Source organism: Convolutriloba macropyga, unplaced genomic scaffold, assembly GCF_964194025.1.
Source record: "Convolutriloba macropyga unplaced genomic scaffold, txConMacr16.3 SCAFFOLD_2059, whole genome shotgun sequence".
NCBI classification, from domain to species: Eukaryota; Metazoa; Xenacoelomorpha; order Acoela; family Convolutidae; genus Convolutriloba; species Convolutriloba macropyga.
The window spans coordinates 15,001-25,000 of NW_027452830.1; the positions used below are offsets into that span (position 1 = coordinate 15,001).

Genomic DNA, 10,000 nt, shown 5'->3' on the forward strand with positions numbered 1-10,000 from the left:
GACAGTATTTCTATGTGTGGGGCATTATTAGGGGGAGGTGTCTTGTCAAAATATGGCTGGACTAAAGACCTCAACCCGGATAGGGTGGAAGGCCCCATGATCGGTCTGTTACTAATCGGTGACCGATAAAGACCTGACCAAGGCCTGTAGTAAGCTTGGTTAGGCATTACAGGAGTTAACACTAAGACCGAGGGGTCTTAGAGAGCCCTCTAGCGGGGCGAATAGAGCTAGATCGAGCCTTGGGAAAGCTAGATCGAGCAGGACTGAAGCTAAGCAAGAGACCGAAAGGTCTGTCTGGTCCTCCTAGAGAGGCCAAGAGAAAGTACGAGAAGCTAACTAAAGCTTGATCAGGCCTTCAGCAAGCACGACCGAGCTGTACCGGAGCTAACACTAAGACCGAGGGGTCTTAGAGAGCCCTCTAGCAGGGCGAATAGATCTAGATCGAGCCTTGGGAAAGCTAGATCGAGCAGGACTGAAGCTAAACGATAGACCGAGAGGTCTGTCTGGTCCTCCTAGAGAGGCCAAGAGAAAGTACGAGAAGCTAACTAAAGCTTGATCGGGCCTTCAGCAAGCACGACCGAGCTGTACCGGAGCTAACACTAAGACCGAGGGGTCTTAGAGAGCCCTCTAGCAGGGCGAATAGAGCTAGATCGAGCCTTGGGAAAGCTAGATCAAGCAGGACTGAAGCTAAACGATAGACCGAGAGGTCTGTCTGGTCCTCCTAGAGAGGCCAAGAGAAAGTACGAGAATCTAACTAAAGCTTGATCGGGCCTTCAGCAAGCACGACCGAGCTGTACCGGAGCTAACACTAAGACCGAGGGGTCTTAGAGAGCCCTCTAGCAGGGCGAATAGAGCTAGATCGAGCCTTGGGAAAGCTAGATCGAGCAGGACTGAAGCTAAACGATAGACCGAGAGGTCTGTCTGGTCCTCCTAGAGAGGCCAAGAGGAAGTACGAGAAGCTAACTAAAGCTTGATCGCGCCTTCAGCAAGCACGATTGAGCAAGACCGGAGCTAACACTAAGACCGAAGTGTCTTAGAGAGCCCTCTAGTGGGGCGAATAGAGCTAGATCGAGCCTTGGGAAAGCTAGATCGAGTAAGATTGAAGCTGAAAGAGTGTCAGAGGAGCAAATGAACCTCCAAAAAGTGAAAATCAAATTTTAGAAAAAAACACAAGTTAAATACTGCATGGACAGTAATTCTATGTGTGGGGCATTATTAGGGAGAGGTGTCTTGTCAAAATATGGCTGGACTAAAGACCTCAACCCGGATAGGGTGGAAGGCCCTATGATTGGTCTGTTACTAATCGGTGACCGATAAAGACCTGACCAAGGCCTGTAGTAAGCTTGGTTAGGCATTACAGAAGATAACACTAAGACCGAGGGGTCTTAGAGAGCCCTCTAGCGGGGCGAATAGAGCTTGATCAAGCCTTGGGCAAGCTAGATCGAGCAGGACTGAAGCTAAACGATAGACCGAGAGGTCTGTCTGGTCCTCCTAGAGAGGCCAAGAGAAAGTACGAGAATCTAACTAAAGCTGGGTCGGGCCTTCAGCAAGCACGACCGAGCAGTACCGGAGCTAACACTAAGACCGAGGGGTCTTAGAGAGCCCTCTAGTGGGGCGAATAGAGCTAGATCGAGCCTTGGGAAAGCTAGATGGAGCAGGACTGAAGCTAAACGATAAACCGAAAGGTCTGACGGGTCCTCATAAGAGGCATGGAGAAAGATCTGATACTAAAGTACCTCTCGGAAGTAATAAAATATGCCTGATGAAGCCGGGTATGATGTTTGTTGTTTGATGGCATTCATCGATTAGGTCTGGTGGATTCCCCATTACTCCGAGTGGTACTAGTAGAGGCTCCTACAGGGGTGAGCAAAGCGAGATCAAGCCTTAGGCAAGCTAGATCGAGCAGAACTGAAGCTGAAAAGCAAAATAAATGACAGGTCTGTCCAAATCAATAAACTTGAAATCCAGTGTGGTCACCACGGGTCACGAGGTGAATTCCTAGCGATTGTCTGCTGAACGTATAGGAAGGCCCGAAACGAACGATAATTTCATTGCACAGTGGAGATACTATACGTTCAGGAGTAGCATACATCGGGTTTGATCTATGATCATGTCTGGTCTCCGAGGATCCACCGGGTTACCAACTGGCACCGCTGTACTGGGTGTAAAACTGGGCCACCTGAAGTCCCGGGTGTAAAACTAGGTGCCTCTGTGCCAAAGTAGCGGCTTGCGTAGTGCATTATGCCTCCGGCTTGCGAAATGGTTATAAGCAATAACAACAGGACGCCGCGGGGTGTTCACTTAAAGGAGTAACGTTCTCTCAAGGGAGGGGATCTAAAAATCTTGATAAAACATTTATTCTATGCAAAATTTGTGCGCAAATTTTGCAAAGTAAAAAGCTGCACTGTAGCAAATTCTATGTGTGTAGCATTATTAGGGAAGTGTTGTTTGATGGCACCTCTCTACTTGATGCACCAAAGAACTACCTTGATGGCTCATGACCGCTGGTAATCTGTCGTCGCTAGTAGTTCGGAACTGAGAACAAATATGTTCGCAAATTACAACAATTATACAGCATATTGCTGAATAAAGCAGAACCGAATAATACTCAGTGACTTTACACCAAGACTGACTAATGTCTGGATTGTATCGTCCTACTCGAGTAAGGCGAAGAAAAGCTAGAAAGATACGCTTTTCACAAAGCAGGCTTAATGCATGCAAACCAAGGAGGAAGGAGTGATGCCCCTCCTTATAATAAGCAGAACCAAATAAAGAACAGACAGCATCATCTGTACAGTGACCAAGAAGAGGTGAAACTTCTGTATGTGAAAAGGCAATTTGAGCGAGATTTATTAGCAGACTAGTATTATGTTGTTTCTAGTAGGCGAAAGCCGAAACATCAACATGTGAAAATCTGATATTAAATCCTCAATCATTTTCCCTAGTATTATACAGCTATGAGTAACCTTAATTGGACACGGCAATTATTGCTGACCGGTGAAACTTTCGCATGGGAAAGACACACACACTTCTTGACAAAGCAATAAGTATTATGCTGTTTCTAGTACGCGAAAGCAGAAACATCAGCATGTGAAAGTTGTGAAGTTGAAGAATTTTTGTGTTGAGTACGATGTTGTTACTAGTAACCATGTCGACAGCTGAGAACTGTTCTCTAACCAATAGAAGGTGAAACTTCTGTATGTGAAAAGGCAATTTGAGCGAGATTTCTTAGCAGACTAGTATTATGTTGTTTCTAGTAGGCGAAAGCCGAAACATCAACATGTGAAAATCTGATATTAAATCCTCAATCATTTTCCCTAGTATTATACAGCTACTAGTAGCCGTAATTGGTCAGGGAAACATTGTTGACCGGTGAAACTTCACATGGGAAAGACACACAAATTACTTGACAAAACAATAAGTATTATGCTGTTTCTAGTATGCGAAAGCAGAAACATCAGCATGTGAAAGTTGTGAAGTTGAAAAGTTTTTGTGTTGAGTACGGTGTTGTTACTAGTAACCATGTCGACAGCTGGAAAGCTGTTCTCTAACCAATAAAAGGTAAAACTTCTGTATCTGAAGAGGCGGCGTGATTGAGATTTTTAACAGACTAGTATTATGTTGTTTCTAGTAGGCGAGAGCCGAAACATCGACATGTGAACATCTGGTTTTTAAATCATGAGTCAATTCTCCCTAGTATGATACAGTTGTTAGCCGGTATTGGTAACAGTAGAACAGAGATTTGGAGGGCAAAACCTGCTCATGGGAAATGCTCACAGAGCGCTATCTACCAGTACACATAGTATTATGCTGTTTCTAGTACGCGCGAGCCGAAACATCAGCATGTGAAATGTGTAATCGTGGGTAACTCTAAGTGTGTAGAGTACTGTGTAGTAACTAGTAGCCATGCCAAAGCATGCATTGAAACTCTTCGTGATTTAAAAAGCTCAAAGCAAGATTGACGAGGCCGCAAGGCTATGTCTTTCTAAATTCGAACAAATCGAAAGATTGTTCAAAGTACAATTAAACTGATTGATCCTGTCAGTTGCCATATGCTTGTCTGAAAGACTAAGCCATGCATGTGCAAGCGAAGCTTGAAAAAGTGGAACCGCGAATGGCTCATTAAATCAGTTACTATCTATTAGTTGATTTGCAAGCTAAATGAATAACTGCGGTAACCCTGCAGCTAATGCATGCTGATTGTCCGACACTGTCGGAGACTTTTACAAGACTACACCGGGTGATTTGCTAAGTACAGACACATCCCGTGATGAGTCCTAGTAACTGAAAGATCCCAGATAGCTTCGGCTTGGGGACGGAACTTCCGAATTTCTGACCTATCAACCTATGATGGTAGTGTAACGGACTACCATGGTTGTGACGGGTAACGGGGAATCAGGGTTCGATTCCGGAGAGGGAGCCTTAGAAACGGCTACCACATCCAAGGAAGGCAGCAGGCACGCAAATTACCCACTCTCCGCACGAGGAGGTAGTGACTAGAAATAATGATATGAACCTTTATGGTTTGTAATCAGAATGGAATGGACTTAAAAGCTCCATTGATGAACGAGTAGAGGGCAAGTCTGGTGCCAGCAGCCGCGGTAATACCAGCCTCTACAAGCGTATGCAATAGTTGCTGCGTTTAAAAAGCTCATAGTTGGATCTGTTTGAGTAGAACGGCAACATGGTCTTCAGTTAAATCTGTTGACTCGTTCCGCTCATCCTTCGCATCGAAGAAATAGTTTGCACTTAAATGTGACGAACTGTGGAAACGGTGTTTTCACCCTGAGAAAATTAGAGTGTTCAAAGCATCCTTTGGGATCGAATAATAAAGCATGGAATAATGGAGAATGACCCGCTACTCGATTGATGCCGGTTGGCTGAGTGCGGTAATGATTGAAAGGAACAGACGGGGGCATTTGTATTGCTACGTTAGAGGTGAAATTCTTGGATCGTGGCAAGACAAACTACTGCGAAAGCATTTGCCAAGAATGTTTTCATTAATCAAGAACGAAAGTCAGAGTATTGAAGAGGATTAGATACCCTCGTAATTCTGACCATAAACTATACCAACCTACAATTTGTCAAAGTCGATCTTGACTTGGCAAGAGATTAACCGGGAAACCAAAGTTTATTGGTTCCGGGGGAAGTATGGTTGCAAAATCGAAACTTAAAGGAATTGACGGAAGGGCACCACCAGGAGTGGAGCCTGCGGCTTAATTTGACTCAACACGGGAAAACTCACCCGGTCCAGACATCTTAAGGATTGACAGATTGAATATCTTTCATGATTATATGGGCGGTGGTGCATGGCCGTTCTTAGTTAGTGGAGTGATCTGTCTGGTTAATTCCGATAACGAACGAGATCTTCTCCATCTAAATAATGAAATTCACTATATGTGAATTCAAACACTTCTTAGAGGAACTATGCGGAATTAAATACCGCAGATGAAGTGAGGCTATAACAGGTCTGTGATGCCCTTAGATGTTCTGGACTGCACGCGCGCTACACTGTGTACTTTTAGATTGAGTACTCAGCCCTTGGTCCGAAATGGACTGGGCAATCAGAGAAAAGTACAGCGCTTCAAGGGGATCGTCTGTTGTAACTTGCAGACGTGAACCAGGAATTCCTGGTACTTATGAGTCAACAACTCATAGGGATTACGTCCCTGCCCTTTGTACACACCGCCCGTCGCTACTACTGATTGGATAGTTAAGCAAGAATTGCAAATTCCTACTGTTGGGACTTCGGTCTCCGGCAACGGGATGAAGCGGATCGAGCTTAATTGTCTAGAGGAAGTAAAAGTCGTAACAAGGTTTCCGTAGGGGAACCTGCGGAAGGATCAGTGATTGATTCCTTCGGGCATGGCTGCTGGTAGAGGCCATGTCTGTAGTGCGCATGACGCTCTGTCGCTAGAGATTGCTTGGCAACCAATCTCGAATTATGTATCGAGCTCAAAAACTACTTGTGTGGATACATAGTTCAGCAGTCATGGCAAGGGACTGCTTAAAGGGAGACTAGTTAGCAAAAGCAGCCTAGCAGAACTGCAGCTATCTAGATCTCAGAAGCTGGGTTATAGAAGCCCAGCTATAGACTTGTGAATGAGAAAGGCCTAAAAAGGTCCACAAGTCGCGTGGTTAGAACCGACACGCAAAAATCCCAGCGAGTGACAGAGCGTTGCGCTGTTCAGTGGGAAAGAGTTGAGCTACTCGGGGCGCCCACTGAACTTGCTCCGAGCCAAAGGCTCGAAAAAACACAGCTTAGCCTCAGATCCTTTACATAGAAGGCTAGCTAAAATAAACTTACCTTGGACGAGGGTAAAGTTTAGTCAGTTCTTAGGGGAGAGTAATCCACAGCTTCTCGCCCTCTGAACATTCTCCCAGATATGTAGGTCTGGGAGAGTCTCCTCCTGTTCTTCGGAATCTGGAGGTAGACAAAGACAGTACGATACGATCTTGCATCGGGATGACTAACCGATAATGATCATAATCTGACAATTTTTCCGGCTTGAGGCACCGGAGTCAGATTAAAGACACATACTGAACTAAAGGCGTATGTGCAAAGCTTGTCGGAGTGTAGAGAGTCAAGCTGAGTTGACTCGTCACGTGGTGATGACAACAGCCATGTGCAAAACACTCACAACTTTATCGTCTATGTGGAAAAGGTTGCTAACAGCGCTCTCTATGAGAGGCCCTCGCATATAACTATACGAGGAAAAGGCGATAGAGTTGTTTGAATGTGGGGCAGGTTCATCGACAAGCTAAGTTGATCACATTCTTGTTGTGGCATCCTACTAGAATTGGTCACGGTCTGCACCAACTCTCCCCAAGTTGGCCAGACTTAAAACTAGAAATAAGGTTTGCAGCTATGTGAACCTAGAAACTGTAAAGGAGTTGAAAGAACTTAAAGGAATTGAAAGAGGCCTTGAGGTATATCCTCTTGGTAAAGACCCACAAAAGCTCACAAAAGTGGCTTCGAAGGGCAAAACTGGTTCATCCAAAACAATTGGAGAGCTTAAAGCAGAACCAATTCGAATGAAACACTATTGGTGAAACTTCATCATGAGAACGTCACAAGCTGATCACGCTCTATGATATGACTAGTATTATGTTGCTTCTAGTAGGCTAAGCGCAAGCCGAAACATCAACATGTGAAAGTCGTAGAATTTTGCAATCAAACTGTGGCTAGTACTGTGATGTTACTAGTAACCTGGTGTTCCGTCATATGGCCAAGAGAGCATTTGAAGGCGAAACTTCTGCATGGGAAAGCTGCATCATGATCAAAATTTTATATCGAGTATTATGTTGACGTTAGTAGGCCTTGGCCGAAAACGCAGCATGTGAAAGGTATAGATAAAAGTTATTGTTGCAGTCAGTACTGTGTAGTTACTAGTAGCTGGATTTAAGCTCAAAATGAGACACTGTTGGTGAAACTTCATCATGAGAATGTCACAAGCTGATCAAGCTCTATGATATGACTAGTATTATGTTGCTTCTAGTAGGCTAAGCGCAAGCCGAAACATCAACATGTGAAAGTCGTAGAATTTTGCGATCAAATTGTGGCTAGTACTGTGATGTTACTAGTAACCTTGTGTTACGTCATATGGCCAAGAGAGCATTTGAAGGCGAAACTTCTGCATGGGGAAGCTGCATCATGAACAAAAGTTTATATCGAGTATTATGTTGACATTAGTAGGCCCTGGCCGAAAGCGCAGCATGTGAAAGGTATAGATAAAAGTTATCGTTGCAGTCAGTACTGTGTAGTTACTAGTAGCTGGATTTAAGCTCGAAATGAGACACTGTTGGTGAAACTTCATCATGAGAACGTCACAAGCTGATCACGCTCCATGATATGACTAGTATTATGTTGCTTCTAGTAGGCTAAGCGCAAGCCGAAACATCAACATGTGAAAGTCGTAGAATTTTGCGATCAAATTGTGGCTAGTACTGTGATGTTACTAGTAACCTTGTGTTACGTCATATGGCCAAGAGAGCATTTGAAGGCGAAACTTCTGCATGGGGAAGCTGCATCATGAACAAAAGTTTATATCGAGTATTATGTTGACGTTAGTAGGCCCTGGCCGAAAGCGCAGCATGTGAAAGGTATAGATAAAAGTTAGCGTTGCAGTCAGTACTGTGTAGTTACTAGTAGCTGGATTTAAGCTCGAAATGAGACACTGTTGGTGAAACTTCATCATGAGAACGTCACAAGCTGATCACGCTCTATGATATGACTAGTATTATGTTGCTTCTAGTAGGCTAAGCGCAAGCCGAAACATCAACATGTGAAAGTCGTAGAATTTTGCAATCAAACTGTGGCTAGTACTGTGATGTTACTAGTAACCTTTTCTTACGTCATATGGCCAAGAGAGCATTTGAAGGCGAAACTTCTGCATGGGGAAGCTGCATCATGAACAAAAGTTTATATCGAGTATTATGTTGACGTTAGTAGGCCCTGGCCGAAAGCGCAGCATGTGAAAGGTATAGATAAAAGTTATCGTTGCAGTCAGTACTGTGTAGTTACTAGTAGCTGGATTTAAGCTCGAAGTGAGACACTGTTGGTGAAACTTCATCATGAGAACGTCACAAGCTGATCACGCTCTATGATATGACTAGTATTATGTTGCTTATAGTAGGCTAAGCGCAAGCCGAAACATCAACATGTGAAAGTCGTAGAATTTTGCGATCAAACTGTGGCTAGTACTTTGATGATGCTTGTAGCCAACCGAATTGGTTGAAAAGCCCAATAAGTAAGCTAACTTGGGAGAGCTTGTTGGAAACCAAATGCTACTAGATTGGTCCAAATACATCCTTCAACAGGGGATCACTTGGCTCGCTTTACGAAGAGGAGCACAGCTATATGTGTTAATTCGGTATGAATCGCAAGATTTGTTTACCGACCTCTCTAACGCAAAAGGCGGTCTCGGCTTCGGCTGTTGACTGCGTCCGATTCAGGGTTATATAACTCTCGATTGAACACATTGATGTTCTATTGTTGGTGCTTCCAATAAAATTGGAACACTTAAAGCAGAACCGATTCAAATAATAGCATTCTGATCAATGATTGCATTCCTTGATCAAGAACTGCTGGAGTCATTGTGATGGCGAATTTTCTTCATAAGAAAATTGCAAAGAGACGGAACTTAATGAGACTAGTATTATGTTGTTTCTAGTAAGCGGAAGCTGAAACAGCAACATGTGAAAATCAAGTTTTGTTCAATGATCTCGAGGCGATAAGTACTATGAAGCAACTAGTAGCCTAAGCATGACTCAGATTTGAGACAGTCAAAAAGACTGGCGAAACTTCTTCACATGAAAGTTACATAGAGAACTACAAATGTATACAGCGAGTATTATGTTGTTTCTAGTAGGCGAAAGCTGAAACATCAACATGTGAAAGTTGTCTGCAAACTGTAGAACGATATGTGATTAGTACTGTGCTGTTACTAGTAGCCAGTCTGACTGTAGAAGCCAAGACAAAGGGAAACTAATGCATCTGAAAAGGACAAGTTATGGAAAGGTATGCACGATAAGTATTATGTTGTTTCTAGTAAGCGGCAGCTGAAACATCAACATGTGAACGTCGTTGTGTACAGTAACCTAGAACTATATAGTCCTTAGTAACGTGCATTTACTAGTACCTGTAATTGGTATTCAGACTCAGGCAGTTTGGAATAGTTTGGCAAAGATGCACCAGAGAAAACTGGGATTTGATACAGAAATTGTTGAATACAAGTATTATGCTGCTTCTAGTAGGTTGAATCCGAAACATCAGCATGTGAAAATTGAAAACATTTCTGGTTCGAATTGTCACAAGTATTTGGTGATCTGAGTAGCCAAACTCACTACAACGCCAATTGAAGGCAAAAATTCTCAACGGGAAAAGCTATTCTCATTGAATGAGCTAACAAGACGAGTATTATGTTGCTTCTAGTAGGCGAAAGCCAAAACATCAACATGTGAAAGTCTTGCTGAACAAATTTAATGTTGTTGAGCTCAG

At 43.5% G+C, this 10,000-nt stretch overlaps 1 pseudogene; it reads left to right on the top strand.

Moving 5' to 3' along the window:
- The first annotated feature begins 8,808 nt into the window (after positions 1–8,808).
- LOC142357834 (5.8S ribosomal RNA) lies at positions 8,809–8,960 on the top strand (annotated as a pseudogene).
- The last annotated feature ends 1,040 nt before the right edge of the window (positions 8,961–10,000 follow it).